Source organism: Artibeus jamaicensis, unplaced genomic scaffold, assembly GCF_021234435.1.
Source record: "Artibeus jamaicensis isolate MK-2021 breed Jamaican fruit bat unplaced genomic scaffold, CSHL_Jam_final contig_2259, whole genome shotgun sequence".
Classification (NCBI taxonomy): Eukaryota; Metazoa; Chordata; class Mammalia; order Chiroptera; family Phyllostomidae; genus Artibeus; species Artibeus jamaicensis.
Genome location: NW_026521468.1, coordinates 6526195 through 6543522, shown reverse-complemented (window position 1 = coordinate 6543522; position 17328 = coordinate 6526195). Strand labels below are relative to the sequence as shown.

Genomic DNA, 17328 nt, shown 5'->3' with positions numbered 1-17328 from the left:
TTGGGCGTTCAATGCCAAGCTCTGTCCAGATTTGCACTCCATGGCCAGACCCAGTCCCCAGCCCACCGCCGCTCAGCACTGATGTCTCACGGTGCCCAGCCCCAGGACCCGGGGTCCCGCCCTAGTGGAGTCAGATGTCTCAAACTGAACATGCCCCCAGCTGAGCGCTGGACCCTGCAGCCGGCCCCCCAACCCCATACCTGTGGCCCAGTGCTGGCAGCTAGAAATCCGGGCCTGGCCTCGCCCCTCCCTCTCCATCACCTCAAACCCAGTCGCCCGCCCCGCCTCCCATCTCCACAGCCACACACAGCCCACGTCATCACCGGGACAAACTGCACACGTGTGAATTAACACCACCACTGCCCGGAGTGGCTCCCACCACACCTGGGAAAGATCAAACCCTGTTTCCTTCCACTGGCTGTGTGGCCCTGGGCAAGTGACTCTGCCTCTCTGTGCCTCGATTTTCTTACGTGTAAAATGGGGAGATAATCAGACTTGCCTCCTACGAGAGTATCAGCAGGGGGCAAAGCCCAGGGCCCCGCCCGGCCACACCGAGTGTGGGTTGGCCGGACACAAGCCCCACCCTCACTCCAGTTCCACGCGTGCACTGACCCCCTCACCCCCTCACAGAGGTTCTCGGGGGCCAGCAGGTCCTCTCCCCCAGGCTCCCGGAAGCTCCCCACTGTCTTCCCAGGGTGCTAATCTGCACCGGCCCCTCCACTCTTGTCCCAGAGAGCCCGATTACAACTTGTAACTGTGCGTTTGGTCTGCCAGTTCAAGGCCGCCTCCCTCACCATGGGGAGCTCGGGGTCTCTCCTTCGCTGCTGACAAGTCCTCCCACCTCAGAACGCCCAGCGAGATGCTGCTGGTTGGATGAACGAGTGAGTGAAGGATGAACTCACTGCCCCTTCCGCTGCCCTCCTCCCCCCCAGAGCATGGGGGGGAGAGGCCCGGCCGCTTCCCCATTAACCCAGGTGACACTGTGCCCCCTCCAGGTTCCCACAGTCCTGGCTGCATCCTTTCCCACGCGCCTCCCCCCTGGTTCCGTGTGTGACAGCCTGTGAATGAGACGTTAACCATTTCCGGTCTCCCTCGTCCTTCTGGAGCTGTGGAGTGGGGAGGAGGAAGGATGGATGCGCTTCCTGGGACGGCGCCTGCCCACTCAGGAAACTGTGCTCTGGAAATGACCGGGGCAGGGCGCTGGTCGTCCCTCCTGCTGGGGAGGGGAGGTGGGCGGAGATTGGCCTGCCAGACACAGGGCCCCTATATCACCCCCAAGCCCACCGAAGCTGGGGCTCTGGGCCCTGGGGGCTCTCCCAGGGGTACAGCGGAGGTGAAGCCGGTGCAGGCAGGGGGCTCCCGTCAGACTGACTGGGCCCAGCCCCTCCATGTGGACAGACCAGGGTGTCCCTGGAAGACTCGCCCAACAGCGGGTATCTAGGGGTCCGGGTTTCATGCTCCAACGACGGCTCTTCCCGGCGTCCAGTAATGTGCTGTCCAGCATAGTAGGTGCCTGTCCGGTTAAACATGACCTACCACCAGCCCAAATGTACAGTGATTCAGGTACACCAGCCAAGAGAATTTACTGAGATACAACCGGAGCCCCCAAAACACACAAGACCCCATCCTGGCCTCCAGCAGCTCAGCTGAGCCATGAAGACACAAGGGACCGGGTTGGGCCATCAGAGGGCAGGCTGGCATACAACACTTCACAAGTCACTCAAGTCTGTTTTATCTGAGAGTCCCCATTTGCTGCCCTTGGACAGATAGCTCAGCTGGTTAGAGCACTGCCCCAACAGCCAAGGTTGCAGGTTCAATGCCTGGTCAGGGCACGTCTAAGAAACCACTGAACGCAGCAATCAGTGAACAACGAAACAATGTTTCTCTCTCCCTTCCCCCAAAACTCTCCCTTCCTTCCTCTCTGTATCTAAAATCAATAATAAAAACGAGAGCCCACGTTTCCTGCAGTAATTAGCTGCAACTTTTGAAACCAGACCAAGATGACTAGAACTACAGTAACAATGTGTCTTCCACACGCTGCTGCCAAACGAGTTGCCCTCGGGAGTCACGCCAGTCCCCGGGGTCTCCCACACTTGCTGAAACCCAGCACGCCCGCCCCTGCCCACAGAAAGACCCCACCCCACCCGGTACCCTCTGCACCCGGGAGCGGGGAGCAGGGAGGGGGCGGCCTACTGTGGAACTGAAAACACCGGTGTCTTTGTCCCTCTGGGAAGGCAGAACAGAACCTGGAGTCGGAGCCGGTCCCTTCCCAGGTCCCTCCAGCCAGCAGCTCCGGGAAGAAGGCACATTCATATGGTAATTTCTGCCTGAGAACCGGGGAGGCCCTGCTCGGAGGAGGAGCAGGAGGAGCAGGAGGAGGAGGAAGGAGGGAGCCTGGCCTTCCCAGGACCTCGCTGAGGGGTGGACACTGGGGACGGGGATGGAGGGCTTCCTCACACCCTTGTGTGGAGGTTTGCAATGACAATGGACAGGCATCGCTTTATGGTGTGACTTTGGTGAGTGTGACGCACAGAATGGTCTAGAAGCTCAGCCCTGGAAGACCTGGGGCTGCCCCCTCCCTCCCCGGGTCCCAGAAGCAGCCCCCTCAGTGCGCACCCTCCCAGAGAGGGGCCCCCACGGGCTCCGCCCCCAGTCAAGGCTGGTGAGGAAGGGGCGCCCGTCCTCGCTGGGAAAGAAGCCTCTTTCCACACCCCAGTCCTCTCTCCCCCACTTTCCTGCTGGGGGTGGGGTGCACAGAGCCCCACTCCTCCACCCACTTCTCTCGCACGGCGAGGCCCTGCCGCTCCCCCAGCGCCCACAGAAAGGGCAGACAAACCTCCACTTCCCCTTTCTGTCTTGGTCTGGGCCCCGTGCTGGCAAAGGAAACTGCAAGTCAGGGCCAGGGCACAGCTGCAGGGCCTGTGTCGACCCTGCACCCAGACCCCACCCCACCCCACCCACCCACCCACCCCGGCGCTGATTCATCAGATTCCAGGGAGCTGGGCCTGGGCTCACAGTGAACAAACAATAAGGACCCCTGGCAAACTGCGCAGACACAGACTTGAGACCTGCGATGGGGGGGAATTTCAAGGCGCTCCCGGCCAATCGGGTTACAACACAATGGGCCAATGTGGACTAGACCTGGGCTGGTGGGCGGGGAATGTCCCATGTGACGGGCACTCTCCCCAGAGAACGGAAAACACACCCGCGCCAACCCTGCCCCACCCCCAGGCCCTGCTGCACCATTCACGGCCACTGAGGCGGGGCAGCTGCCCCCGCCAGCTGGCAAACTGCCGACGGAGTACGATTTAGCAACGAAAAGGGATGAAGTGTGAGTGTCACCCGAGGCAGAACCTTGCAAGCAGTAGCTACGGGAGAGAAGCTGGACACCAAAGGCCGCCTGCCCTGGGGCCCTGCTTCTACGAGGCACAGGCGACGGGACACCCAGACAGAGCAGCTGAGCGCTGCCAGGGCAGGGCAGCGACCACACTGGGTGCGGAGTCTCTCGGGGGGTGAAGAAAATGTCCCGGAATTACTGGTGACACCACATAACTTCATAAATATGCTAAAAGCCAATGAACTGCATGCTTTCAAAGAGTGAACTTTATGCTCTGTGAACTATGTCAATAAAGTCATTACTAACAAGAACAAAGCCTAGTGACCTGTGAACATTTCCCAGGGAACAAGAGAGGGGATAGTGTCCTTCCTGCACACCCTGGTGCCCAGCACCCAGTCGTCACGGCCCCCCCAGTTCTGCAGCCCAGTGGCAGGGTGGGGTCTCCTCAGCCCAGGGACGCCCCTGCCTGCCCACCCTGACCCTCCTCATACCCCAGGGCTCACGAGGACTCGCCACTGGTCTGTAAAGGGGCCCTGGGTGCCTCAGCTGGGCACCTACCTACCCACCTACGTCCAGGCCTGACCTAGCAGCAGGCACGGCTTCAACCTGGACCTCAGCAGCCAGCAGAACGCTGGGACTCAGCTCACCCCAGGCCTGGGGCAGGAAGAGAAGGGAAAACCCTGCAGCCACCCACCTAGGGCTCCACTCACAGACCTGGGACCCCCCGAGTCCCCTGCCCGGGGCCCGAACCTGGCTGGGTGCTGCTGCCGCCGCCGCGGCAGCCACAGGGCCCGGGCCTGGCAGCTGGGCCGGGTGCCGGCAGCCGGTCAGTCCCCAGCACAGGCCGGCGGTGACTGCCGAGGGGAGGCCCGGGGCCTCTCCCTTCCCCATCCCACATTCTAAGGACACCAGGCAAGAGGAGCCTCTGGGCAAACAGAGGGAATCCATTCAGACCCAGTTTCGGGGGTCACGCAGGCCCTCTCGGCTGTCACGGTTTAACGGCCACGTTAGCACCTGAGTCCCCCCACCGCGTGCTCAGGACTCTCCACTCCCCACCCGTCCTAGGAGATCCCCATGGTGAGCCGGGGGGAGCCCTCACCCACCCCACACCCCAACACGCAGACCCTCAGGGGACCAGCCTGCCGCCCCTGACTCACGAAATGTCCCCGACGGCCCTATGGACTGGCGGCTGATAGGAGTTTCTGCCGCTTAGCTGAATGGAGAAACTGAGGCACATACGGAGGGGTTCATGTCTCCGTGTTATACCATGGACGTGGCCCCGGAATTCGCTCTGGGAGATGGAGGCACAAGGCCCCTGCAGAGGGCCCGGGTGCCCAGCACTGAGGTGGCTCGGCATCGCTGAGAGGCAAGGAGGCGCCGCCGGGCGGATGCCTGAGAGACTGGGTACAGCAGGGTGGCCGCTGGCGCAGGGGTGTGGTCCCAGGGGCCCCGGGGGACGGGGCTGGGCCGTCGGGGGCCACAGGAGCCCTGGAGGGGGCTGGGGCCTTCCAGCCCCACCTCCGCTTCTGAACTCAGAGGTGTCCCCCCTGCTCCCGACCCGTCAGTTCCTCCTCCTCCAGTACCTGCTTCTCAACAGCCCTGGGCCCTGCAGCTGAGGCCCCACTACAGGTGAGCTGCCTTTCCTCGACGACCCCTGACCCTGCTGGAGCCAGACTGGGAGGGACCACCATCCCCCCCAAGGTCTGGACTTCCCCCTGGGGTCACCCCCACCCTGAGCCAGGACACCAGCCCTGCCCAGGACGCTGTGCGGCCTTGGAACTGAGCAGCCCCGCTTCTGCCTCCGAAGGCACTCAGCCCTGCCGGGTGCTAAGAGGGGGCAGAGGGTGAGGGTCTCACACCAAACCTGCAGAGGGGACGCACGGCAAGGGGCTCCCGCGCTGGCTGCAATACGTACAATGAACGAACCGCGTCTACTTCCTCTCTCAGAGCAGGAAGCTGCAGGAGGCGCTTCCTCGCCTCCGTGGGGGCTTCTTCGCTTTGCCTCAGTTTCCACATCTGGCAAGTGGAGCGAGAGCGGCCCAGGGGCTTAAAAGGAAGCCCTGGGGTCCACAGAGGGAGCCACAGTCATGGGCCGAGCGGCCAGAGCTCCGGAGAGCACCTCGAACACGGTCCCACCTGTCAGCTCCTCAGAGGCAGCGTGGGTGACACCGCAGAGCTCTCTGTCCCTACCTCGTAAACAGTCACACGCGGGCCCACAGGGTGGGGGGGGCGGCGGCGGGGGGGAAGCCCTTTAAAACTGGACCAGAAGTCTGGCCGGGCAGAGGGGAATGTGCTATGGAGGCCTCCGACCCAGCGCTCACCTCTCTGCCTCAGTTTCCCCCCCCATCGTTCGAGGAGGGGGCAGCCCCGCCCACCCCAGATGTGGACCGAGAGGCCCGGGCGCCAGGCCCAGAGTAAACGAGCGCAGACGGCACTGGGAGGGGCTCCCGCCCTGGCACGCCGGCTGCCACGGCGGGTGACGGCAACGCGTCAGGGGCACTGCGCACTGGGGCAAGCGGCTCTGCCACTCTGCCCAGGTGAGTGAGGCCCAGGAGCAGGCGGTCCAAGGAAGGGCGACGGACGGTCGCCTGCCCCTCTGGGTGGGTGCGACCCCTCCCCCAGCCCTGAGCCAGTCTGCCCGCCCCGTGTCCCGGCTACAATGGGGCTGCTGTCCGACCTGCCATTAGTCTTCAAGGTCCGAGACTGTCACCCGGCAATGGGCAGCTTCTCCTCCGGGCTCGGCAGACAAGGAACAAAGGACACAGCTCCCTGGTCCTCGCTGCCCCAGCCCCAGGGCGTGGGGGTGGGGCCGGGGCCCAAGGCGGGGTGCAGCCCTGCCCAGGGAGGATGTGTCCATGTCAAAGAAGAAATGCGGCTCCTGGGCCCTTTTCTCCTCCGTGGCTCCGAGGAGACCACGTGAGGAGAGCAGCGCCAGGGGCTGTCCTCAGAGGCTCCGGAGCGGGGTCTGTCGGGCGGCCCGGTGTGCTCACTCCGACGCTAACGGAGCAAGCGCCTCGACGTCCGGGGTACCCGACAGTGACCAGTGACACGCAATCCCTACAGTCAGTCTCCCGAAGGACGCAAACGTCCCCACTGGCAGGCAGTCCTGTGTCAGAGGCCTGGGGACTGGGCCTGGGTGGGGAGAGGGAAGCACCTGTTGGGGGGGCGATGTCTGGGCCACGCCCCACTGGGGACACCAGCAGGGACGCTCTTCTGACACGCAGCCTGGACGATGTGTCACTGCCTGCTCTGCGCCAGGCATCACGGCAGGGCGGGTGGCAGGCCCTCGGGGGGCAGAGCCGCCCAGTGACGAGGTCACCGTCAGCGACCCCGCCCCACAGCTGGGGTTTTGAGGGCAGCCCTGGGAGCACAGGGGCTGATGTGTCACGGAGGGTATCCCGACCCCCAGCACTGGGACAGGGACAAGACAGTGACAAGAAACTTGGGGGCACTCCTGCCATGATCCAGGTACTGAACGCCGATTAAAGTCGTATTTAAGCAGAAACAGCGAGGCAGAGGGGACAAAGCAGACGCGTCATCTTCCTCTCAGGGCCTCTGCTGAGCTGCCCCCGCCTCCCCCAGACCAAGGCCCAGTGGCCACTCGGCCCCCGATGGAAGCCAGAACTGGACCTCGAGGCTCCCCGGGCCCCCGAGGGCCGAGCCCCCTCTTCCCTGCCCCTCAGAGCCTGGCCCAAGTCTGGTTTCCAGAGGAAAAAAAGAGATGAACCCCCCCAACTCCCACCCGGGGAGAGCCCAGGTGGAGACAGGTCCCACCCGCCACCCTGGCAGCCCCAAGCAAGGCCCGTAGGGCCCTCTCCTAGGCAGGCAGGACAGAGGGGGCTGCCAGCTGGGGCGGGACCGCCCCCCCCCGTCCCCCCAGTTGTCATCAGACCTGCAGCTCTGCTTCCACTCCCCAGCTGCCCCCCACCAAGACAGGCTCGGCCTCGGCGCTGAGTGGCCTCAGCAGCGTCCCTGGGAAGGCGTCCCGGCCCCACCGAGCCCCAGACAACAGGTCCCTACCTGTCCACGGAACCAGCCTGGCGCCCGGCAGGCCAACCACAGCTGGCGCTGGGAGGCAGATCTGGGAGTAGAGTCCCACCCAGCCAAGGGCTACAGTTTCTGCTGGAAGCGTCTTCCCACATCCTCCACATGGGGAGCCGGGGCCCTGGGCCCGGGCCACGTCCAACCCCGCATCTCCACGAAGCCCGGGTGGCGTCGGAGGTGACGGCCACACTGCAGATGACCCCAGCCAGGGGATGCGGGGAGGACGGCAACCATGTGTCCTCTCCCTGGTGCACTGAAATAAAGTCACTCTCCCCACACACGTGGCCACTCTGAGGAAGGGGTATGAAGAAGCCAGCCCAGGGCCTGAATGTGGGGCGGGGAGGGGGTGATGGGAGGACAGAAGCGCGCCACAGCGCCTGGCTTCCTTAAAGAGCCCGAGACCTCTGACACGGCAGGAAGCTGGGCCGCGCCAGGGGGTGGGGGGCTCTCCCAGGGGCAGGGTCTGCCCGCTCTGCGGCTGCCATCCAGCCCCTGCACGCAGGCCTATCTGACAGAGCAGCGGGGCCTGCCTGCATGACAACAGGAAGTGGGGAGGGTACAGTGGCCGGGGAAGCAGGGAGGGGCGGGGAGGGAAGTCGTCAGCCCAGAGACTGGGGTGCCCAGTGGGTCCGGGGCTTCTGAGGAGACAGCCTGGTGAGCTCCAACTTCGACCTCCTCCTGGTGGCCCCAGGCCGTGTCTCAGGGACCGACCCCACAGGCCCCCACAGGCCCCGAGCAGCAATGGCCAGAGCCACCTTGTGGCTGCTCCCTCCATCAGAACAGGGTTCTGTCACCACCACCTCTGAATGCTTCGCACGCTGCCCCGGCACACAGTAGGTCTGCCCCACGCGCCAGCTGAACCAACCGGCCATTGTCCTGGATGTCGGTCTCACGGTGCCAGCCCCAAGGAACAGAGGCTGACGGAAGGACAGACACAAACCAGCAGACACAATAGGGGACACCCAGGAGGGGCGGGCAAGGGCTCGGTGTCAACGCAGTCCCCAGGGACAGGCTTCAAAGAGGTCAGCCAGAGGCCGCCTTCCCCAGCCACATCCTCCCTCAGCAAAAGAGACCCGAGGGCAAGAGCAAGAACCCCACCTCGGCAAGGAGGCCTCACGTGGACGCTCCCCCACCAAATGGCTGAACAAAGGAGTTCTTCCCATTTCCTCCAAGGTGCCCCCTGAGCTGCCAAAGAGAAACAGCACTTGCGTCAACACCCAGGGAGAAAGAGGGACCACGAATGACGGGGGAAGACCACCTGTCTACCGTAAGGGGGCTGCGGGGCCGGAGCCCTTTAGGCCTCCTCCCAACCAGAATCCCCGGAACAGCATCCAAACCGAATTCCAAGCGGGGTGCTGTCCCCTCAGCCAGAAACCAGCTGCCAGTCGAGCGGCACATTTTTCTCCAGGAAAGGAATTTCAGACTCCCCTCTGGGAAGCAGGGGTCTTCCCCAAACCTCTGACAAAAATGCCAGCGGACCTCAGGGCAGGGGGCCTGAGAGCTGAGTCAATCCCCGGGGACCCTGGGGACGAATTTGCAGAGCAGATGCATTGCCTCCGGGCACCTCGGCTTGGGTGCAGGGGTGGCAGGGTGTGACGTGCTGTGTCGACTGTGGCAGGGACTCTGGGGCCTCTCCCAGCAGCTCCGCTGGGCTGGCGTGTTCCCTTGAGGGCCTGTCCCCCCTCCTCCAATCCTTGACAGGGAGTGGGACCCCCTCCCACCAGGTTCTCCAGCGAAGGGCAGACACTGCAGACTGCAGCCGGCCCAACCGGCACAGCAGACAAGCCTGAAGACGGGTGCCGCTCCGGCAACACGGCACACCCCAACCTCCCAGGCCCCCAGACAAGCCTCAGCAGAACGGTCCGGTCATAATGCCGGCCAGCCGCCGGCATCTGATTCCGGCGCGGCCAGCGTCTGTCAAAACTCATCTGCAGCTGGTCCTGGAAGCCACCCGCCCCTGACGGACGACGACCACAGGAGGCGGAGGTGGCCACCCCGGTTCCTGCAACCCTCCTGGAAGTCAGGGAAGCCCCTTGCGAGAGGGAAATTGACTCCTCCAAGAAACTCCCACTGGGGGAGGACTGCACCGCTCGGGTCTGCTGGCCAAATGTTTACAAAGAGAGAGCTGTGGCCGCACAAAGCCCTTTTCTTCTACTCGGAGACCGAAAATCTGGGCCCCGCGTGGAGACCAAGCTCCCACCGTCCCTCTCCAGGGGACGGGAGCTGTCCCACCGGCCAGGAGGGGTCCAGGCTGGGGGGGCCCTGGGGCCACGCTGCTCCTGGCCCTGCCACCCATTCATCCGGGACAGCTCAACGACCATGACACCTGAGGGCCCCCCGGCCACCGGTGCAGGGCTGGAGGGAACAAAGGGAGCGGAGGACTCACCCCAGCAGCAGAGTCGGGCTGCGCCGCGGCCTGAGAGTGCGGCCCGCCCACCGGGTCACATGGCTCGGAGCCGAGCGAGGATCAAAGGGGCTTTGTGGCCTCGGAACAAGGAGGCTCCCAGAGCGGCGCGGGCAGAGGTAGGGGGGACCGCGACCGCCTTCAGAAGGAGAACCGGCACCAAGGGGCAGGGCAAGGGGAACGGCGAGGGGGGCAGGTGGGGAGAAGGGGCTCCGCCGCAGCCCCGGAAGCAGCCGGGCTGGCGGGAGGCATTATCTGTGTGTAAGAAGCGCTGAGGAGCGGAGTTCCCAAGGCAGCCTCAGTCGCCCCAAAAGAAAGTCACGTGGCCCCCCTGGGAAGAGCTCGGGGAGGAGGGAGGAGGAAACCCACCTGGACCTCCGCTGGGCCGCCCCTGCCAGCAGCCCGTGCCTGCCCCGCCATGAGGCCCCTCCCCCCAGCCCATCCCAGCCTGGGTGCTGGGTGGCGCCAAGAATCTGACATGCCCAGGGGCGTCCCATCTCCCTGCTGCCCCGCCCCGTGCTTCCCCTTTCCCAGGTGCGCCCCCCCACCCGGCCCTGACCCCTGCAGGCCCGGGTGACACACCTAAGCTCTCTGGTGGTGGTGGGGGGGGGACTGCAGCCCCCAGGGAGGCCCCCCTCCCCTGGAATGAAGTCCAGACCTGCAGTCCGGAGCTGCCCCAGGCTTCCCAGCAGCCAGGGGTCAGGGGTCAGGGCGCAAGCAGCCCCGTTCGCCGCCCACTGCCGGCCAGGCCGGGCCGAGAGGCGGGGCCAGCTCACCCGGCTCCTTCTTCTTCCTGGAGACTCACAGCTCGGATTCCAGTCCTGCTCCGGCTGCTCCAGCCCCTTAGGGCCTGGGCAGTGAGTCAGTCTCTTCCCTTCCCCTCCCCCCCCCCCGTTCCCCCCTCAGACCCCGAGTAGAGCTGAGTAGAGGTGGGACCCCTGGGGAGATGGGCTAGGTGGTCCCAGAGGAGGGAGCTCGGGAGCAACCCTGCTGGGGCTGGGCCTGAAGGCTGGGATGGGCCAGACCCACCCCCTGCCACGACCTCTGACCCTCGAGTGAGTCACTGGCTCCCAGGCGTGGGCGTGGCCTAACAGCCCCAGGCTGCTCTCACACCAGCGGGGGTTCCCCGGGGCTGGCCTTGGGGCCTTGCCCGGCAGGGAGCCCTGGGCGACACCTGGGGAGGCCGCTTCAGGGCAAGTGGCTGGTCCGCCTCCTCTGGCAGGAATGACACCGCCCAGCCCCCCGGGGCCACTGCTACTCCCCAGATGTCCCCTGCTTGCTCTCAAGTCTCCCGTTACCAGCTCACAGGTCTGGTTGGTGGCCGAGAGGCCAGAGTACCCACTCTGCCCACCGTGCGGCAGGCTCTGTCCTGCTGGTCCACCGCCAGTCCAGGGCAGCTGCTGCCCACTCCCGATGACCAACTTCCCCCCAGCGGCCTCGGTGTCTTCCGGTTTGCCACACAGGCTTTGGGGGCTGCTGTCCCTCCCCCGCACCACACACACAGCAGGTGTGCCCTGAGAGCTGCTCCGTCTGTCTCTGGACACCAGGGCGAGGACGGGGCGTGGCCCGGGGGCAGGAGCGCTCGCCTGGAGTCCCTGCTCCCATCTCAGTGGTGAGAGGCCGGAGGCGGTGTGAGCTGTGGGCTCAAACACCAGAACCAAGGCCCCTTCCTTGGCGATCGCCATGGCCCGTCACTCCATGGCTGCAGGACTTGACCTTCCCCATCTGTATAATGGGCAGGATCAACCCTAATCACAAGAGTCAAAGCAACGTGCCCATGTCCAAGCCAGGAAGGCAGCAGCTCAGAACCCAAGCTCCCTCTCCTCCCAACAGGTGACTTCCTGGGACAGGGACTGGGGTGCCCCCCCCCACCCAACAGGGCCCTCATCACTGGGCCCTGAAGGGCAGCTCCAAGAACATGCAACAAGGTAGACCAAGAGGGACTCCTGTCACTGCAGGGGGCAGGGCTGACAGGGAGCCGCAGGGATGTCACTGCCACTCGTCATCTGCCCTGGTGGCTTCCTTCCTTTGCCTTCCAGGTCCCGGAGCTTCCCGAGGGCCCCCTCTTCTGCCTCTGGCCTTGCTCCGTCCCCAGCTTTCTGGCCCCCACAGGCCACTCCCAGGCCCAGCACTCCTTCCTGGGTACCCACCTGTTCCCCAAACCCCCCACCCCACCCTTCCTCCTCCAGGGAGGCCGCCGGGGTGCTTTTTACACTGCAGTCCTCACTGGTCGCCGGTCAGTGGGGGTCTTTAGGGAGCAGGAGAGGGAGTCCCTGAGCCTGACAAGCCCCGCCCCAGTCCGGGCACTTGTCTGACACAGAACTTCCGCCCCCAGGACTGCTGGGCGCCCCCTGGTGCTCGGCCGGACCCAGTGCAGCTGCTCGATCTTCAGCAGAAACAAGCCAAGCCCGTCCGTCCGTTCTGTCGTTTGAAAGATTCCAGCAGCTGCATTAACATGGTACAAAGAAACCAGGTGGATTCCCTTTAATGTTTCCCATACCCGAGAGAGCCAAAATATGATCACCTGAGCGCGGGACCGGTACCGAAATGAAGGCAGTTTGCATTCTGTCTGCACTGTGGCTGACAGCACCTCCCGGCCTGGGCGGGCACGCTGCCGGTGGCCCACAGCGCTGGACAGTGCCACTCTCGACCTCCCTGTCATCCTGGGAGGGTGCCAGACCCTTGGGGGGCCGTTTGTCCCATCTGGGCCCTGCCACAGTGTGGAGCCACCCACGGCTGAGACAGGACACAGCTCCGTGGGACACAGTAAGAGGCGCTGAGGCCACTGACCCCTGCACCGCAGTGTCCCCAGCAGGGGGTGCCCGGAGGACATTTCTCTCAGATGCCACTGCCAGAAAGGCGGCAGCTTCTCCTACGAAGGTGATTTCCTGCACACGTGCAAAGCATCCATCAGACCGCCCCAAAGGCGGGAGCTCCTGCCACCGCCAGCCCACCCCCCTTTCTGGGGCTTCCTGGGCCACCTGGCCCCCAGGAGCTCAGGCCCCTCCTTCAGTGAGAGCCGGCTACAGGCTGACCAGCGACCCGACTTGGACGGCAAGGCTCCAGAAGTGTGAGTGGGCTGCTGGAATTTCCCCCCAGTGGCCCGGAGCCAGGAGCCTTCTTGGTGGAGGGCCCAGAGCCTCAGAGGCCACGCAGACTCGGGGGCTGGGAAACCGTGAGGAGGGGCCGTGTGCAAAGGGAGGGCGGAAACACAGGCAGAGACCCCAGAAAGGGGAGGGAGGCCAACAGCCAGGCAGCTGTGACGGGGGCCGCTGTCACCACTGAGGGTACCAGCTCCCCGGTGTGTACACCCTTCCAACGAGCAACTCTGTGCTTGCGTTCTGTATTTCCCAGTCACCCAGAACCCCACCAACTCCAAAAGGCTCTAGAAAGACAGGAGGCGGGCTGGTGGTTGTCAAGAGGGGGAAGGAATGGGGGGGCGGCCACATGTGGACGGGGGGGTGTTCCTTAGACAGGGTGACGGTCACAGTACAATGTGAATGTGCTAAATGCTATTCATGGCAAATCCCGTGTCCCCGGTATTTTACCGCCACGAGCATATACATATTTCAAGAAAAAAAGAACTTAATGTGTCTTCCCCTTGAACCAGTTTGTTTGGCTCTAGACCTTAAAACCAGAGGGTCCCGAGACACACCCCGTGCCCACCCCCGGGAGCCGTGTGACTGTCTCGGCAGGAGGTGTTCCGCAGAGGTGATGTGGCCACAAGCCGAGGACTGCCAACAGCCACCGGAAGCCGGGCCAGCAAGGAGGGGTCGTCCCCTGCAGCCTCCAGCAGGAGCCAGCCCTGCCAACACGGTGGCTTAGCCCAGTGACCCTCCTTTCCGACCACTGGCGTCCAGAACTGTGAGGCGGAAGTTCCTGTCCGCTGAGTGTGTCGTGGCAGCCACAAGAGCGCCCGCCTCCACCGGGGCCAGGCCGGAGCTCTGCCGTGAGGCACAGAACAGGTCCTCCGCCAGCCCCGACGGGCTCTGTGTGGGGTTCCCTGAGGCTGTCGCTCTGAGCTCCACCCCCACCTTCGAAGCAGAGGAAGCCCCCCCTCACTGGGCCCGAGGCTGGCACGCCGTGGGAAGGGGTTCCGTGGCGTCCTGACAGGGATACTGAAGGCCATTGCGCCTGCTGGTCATCAGCCCCACTGGGCAGCTGTCTAGTAGCAGGGTCCCACTCTGGATACCACAGGGAGGGCCAGTTGGGGTCCCCCTCCAACTGGGAGCAGAGCACGGTCTGCAAGGTGTCACTGTCTGCAGCCAGGGACACTCACGTGATGCCTCACACGCCCCCGTCTCTCTCACGCACAGGCACACGCACACACGCTGGCCCCTGTCCCGGTTCCCAGGCCTTCACGTCTCTCTGGCCAAGCCCGAAGCCTGGGTGTGAGCCCAGAGCCCAGCTCTCGCAGCCCACCCCAGGCAGACCTCATGGGGCGCAGCTGATGCTGCCACCAAATACCATGAAAAAGATCCTTTGCTCTCATTTGCGGGTCTGTGGCTGGGCTCCCTGCACAGGGCGCAGGGGGAGGGCTGGGCGGGTTCAAGTACAGGTCTGCCAGCTGACCGCTGATGGGGGCAACTGGCACATGTGGCCACACCACCGGGAGGGGAGCCCCGAATGTCGCAGGCTGGCAGGCCCGGGCACTGGCAGCACAAGAGCCCCTGCAGCCCCCTGGGTGGGCGGCTGGTCCCTGCAGAGCTTCTCTGAGCTGCGCGGGGCTGCAGCACCTGGTTGTTCTGCCACATTTGGTTGATACCTTTGCACCTTGACCTGGGAGAACGGCTGAGCTCCCCCTAATCTCAACGACGAGCCACTCCCGCCTTCCTCTGGCCCAGCCGACTGCTGACTTTCTCCATCTCCGAACACCACCACCTCCTGACAGTTGGTCTAGGTCGCGGCTTCTACCTTCCGCCAGCCCCTCACTTCCAAACCTCTGCTGTGTGGCTTCTGCCCATTTCAACATTACAACTCAGCTCTTGCAAAAACCCTCATCACCGACATCCAGTTCCACCCCGTCTGACACTGGGGCAACATTAACCACCCTCGCCCCTCACCTCCACCACCAGTTCATCCACCACCCCCAGTCTGGTCCTGACCCCCCTTCCCAGCATGCTTTTCTCTGAGGACCCTACAGCCTTCATTCAGGCCCCAACAGTTCCCAAACCTCATCCAAATTTCCCCTTTGTTAAAAGTCACCACCTCCAGAAAGCCTTCCGGATGTCCTCCCTCAGATGTGGGCAGCACCCCCCTCTCTCACGTTTCCTGAGTCACACCCCAACCTGGCCCTTGCTAGGCTGACTTAACCTCCTCCTCGGTCTCCTAGGCAGCGGCCTCGAGAACAGTTTGTGGGACTCAGAGGCAAGGAGGCCCCATTTCCTCCCTTCTCAGAAGGGTTCCTCCCACTCCCACTATCACCAGGTGGCATCTTCCCCTCCCAGGGACCTTTGGTGCAAGTTTGTTTTTCCTCTTCAAAAGCTATCACTGTATCAATAATGTATCTTGCAAATAACTTGATGATATCTTAACTAAGAACATTGTGGCATTATTCACCTTCAGCCAACTCCATTGTTCAGGTGCGATGGCTACTTTGTAGCTCACAGTAGACCCAGGCACAGTTCAGCCAGCCTCACCCCGCCCCTCACCAGTGTGCCCCAGGGCTGCCAACTCTTGGCAGACACAAAGCCAGAATCCCAAACACCAGGTAATAAAACAATCTGGCCAGGCGTTGATTTTAATAACAGAAGCCAAGTGTGTCTGTTGCACCAGACAGTCGGACCCTGCAGGCTCGCTGCTCAGGGGTGTCAGGAGGAAGGATGGCCAGGTGAGGGCGCTCCAGGCTGGTGTTAGATGCCCAGCTCCAAACTTCCTCGCCCTTCACAGGGACCAGAACAAAAGCTCAGCAGCTAAAATGGTAGGATTTTGAATCCAACGATAAATGGGTTGGTATTTGGAGGCAGAAAGGGCAGAATGGGCTCTCAATCAAGGGGCACAGGAGCCATCTAACAAATACAGATGGCTGGCACCCCCCCCCACCAGGGGGATTCTGATTGAACTGATCTAGGGCTTAGTCTTTTAAAAATTTTTCTCAAAGGACCCTGATATGTATGTAGTCAGAGTGAAGAGCCACCAGTGAGGGCTGATGGGCCCACACAGCCCGAGATCCAGCAAGACCTGGATCAAGGAGCTGTGTGTCCAGGGGACACGTGTGAGGTGGGGGCAGGGGTGGGGAGCAGGGGGTCGCCAGTCCTGCAACTGTCCCAGGAAGCTTCTGCCCCACAGAGGTCTCGTCCTGCCGTGGGACCCACATGAACCCAGCGCAAAGCCAGCTCAGGCTGGGCACGGCCCCTGCTTGGCCGAACAGCAACCAGGAAGGGGCTGAGGCTGAATGAAGGGGCGAGGCCTGGGCTTCTCACCAAGGGCCTCCACGCTGCCCGCTGCCCGGCTGGACTTGGAGGAGGACAGGGGGAGGCCGCCCAGGAAGGGGTCTGGAATACTTCACTGCTGCATAAAAATGATTTTGTGCCGAAGGCATCTGAGTTCCTGAAATCTCTTATCTGCCTAAAAGCAGAGCCTCCCAGAACACAGTGGTCACCAGCACCCTCCCCCGAGCAAGCAGGGGGGACTGACTGTCACCACAGAGATAAGGCCCACACCTGCCCTCAACAGACACTGTCCCCGAGCTGGCCGGCCATCAGCCAGCCCCGCCAGTTCTCAGAAGGCCCATTGGTCTTCCCATAACAGCCCTCCTCTGCCTCCCCTCCCCCCGCCAAGCGAGCAAATAAGCCCCAGATTCTAGGATTCCCTGCACGGCTATGGTTAAATCCCTCCCTCCTCTTGCCAACACAGCTCTAGTCAGATTAACTGGCAGCCCCCCAGCTATGAACCTAAGAGGACAGAGGAAAAGATGTTCCTCCCAGACACCTACCAAAAAAAAACCCCTCCTTTGTGGCCAATCCCCACCCTGGCCAGCGCTCGGGGCTCCTGTTTCCTGGCCTGTTACAGCAGGAGGGGAGCCCGCCACACAGACGCCGCCTGAGAGGCTTCCGCGGGCAAACAAATCTGGCTGGCAGTTGCTGCCCTTGCCGTCCCTCTTTTGGGTATTTATGAGTACCTGTCGGCATATTAAAGAGATTCAATTCTGCTCTGTGTGTGTGTGTGTGTGTGTGTGTGTGTGTGTAAGTTCAAACTGGTTCCCAAACTTGTTAGACCCAGGAAACCCTCTGCTTCCATCATGCTTATCAATGGTCCCCCAGAGAACGCAGTTTGGGAAAGACCAGTTTGCCCTCGTAAGCCCATCAGCTCCGCCCTGGCTCTAGGCCAGAAGTCAGATCACACCAGCCTCTGCAGAGACGGGTTCAGGTGGGCGCGGGGGGCCCACGGGTAGGATGACTACCTGAGGTGCCACAGGTGTTGGGATTTTCAATCCGAATTCCCAACTTCCCAGGGGACACAAGAACAATCGCGGCAGCAGTGTGTATCACAGCAACAGCCGGAAAGCAGCCCGAACGTCCATGGAGGAGAGAGCAGACAGCTA

At 63.2% G+C, this 17328-nt stretch overlaps 1 protein-coding gene across 9 annotated transcripts in view; it reads right to left on the bottom strand.

Moving 5' to 3' along the window:
* The window catches only part of SEPTIN9 (septin 9), a 125442-nt gene that overhangs the window by 15472 nt on the left and 92642 nt on the right, over positions 1–17328 (bottom strand). The window contains exon 1 of one of the 9 annotated variants that reach the window (XM_037157952.2): positions 10562–10653. The exons of 5 other annotated variants lie outside the window; for them this stretch is intronic. The gene's annotated coding sequence lies outside the window, so the exon portion shown is untranslated. Of the gene's footprint in view, positions 1–2246; positions 2271–7357; positions 7537–9767; positions 9855–10561; positions 10654–17328 lie in introns of those variants that run through there. 3 more of the 9 variants (XM_037157953.2, XM_037157947.2, XM_037157951.2) reach the window with 3 other exon arrangements.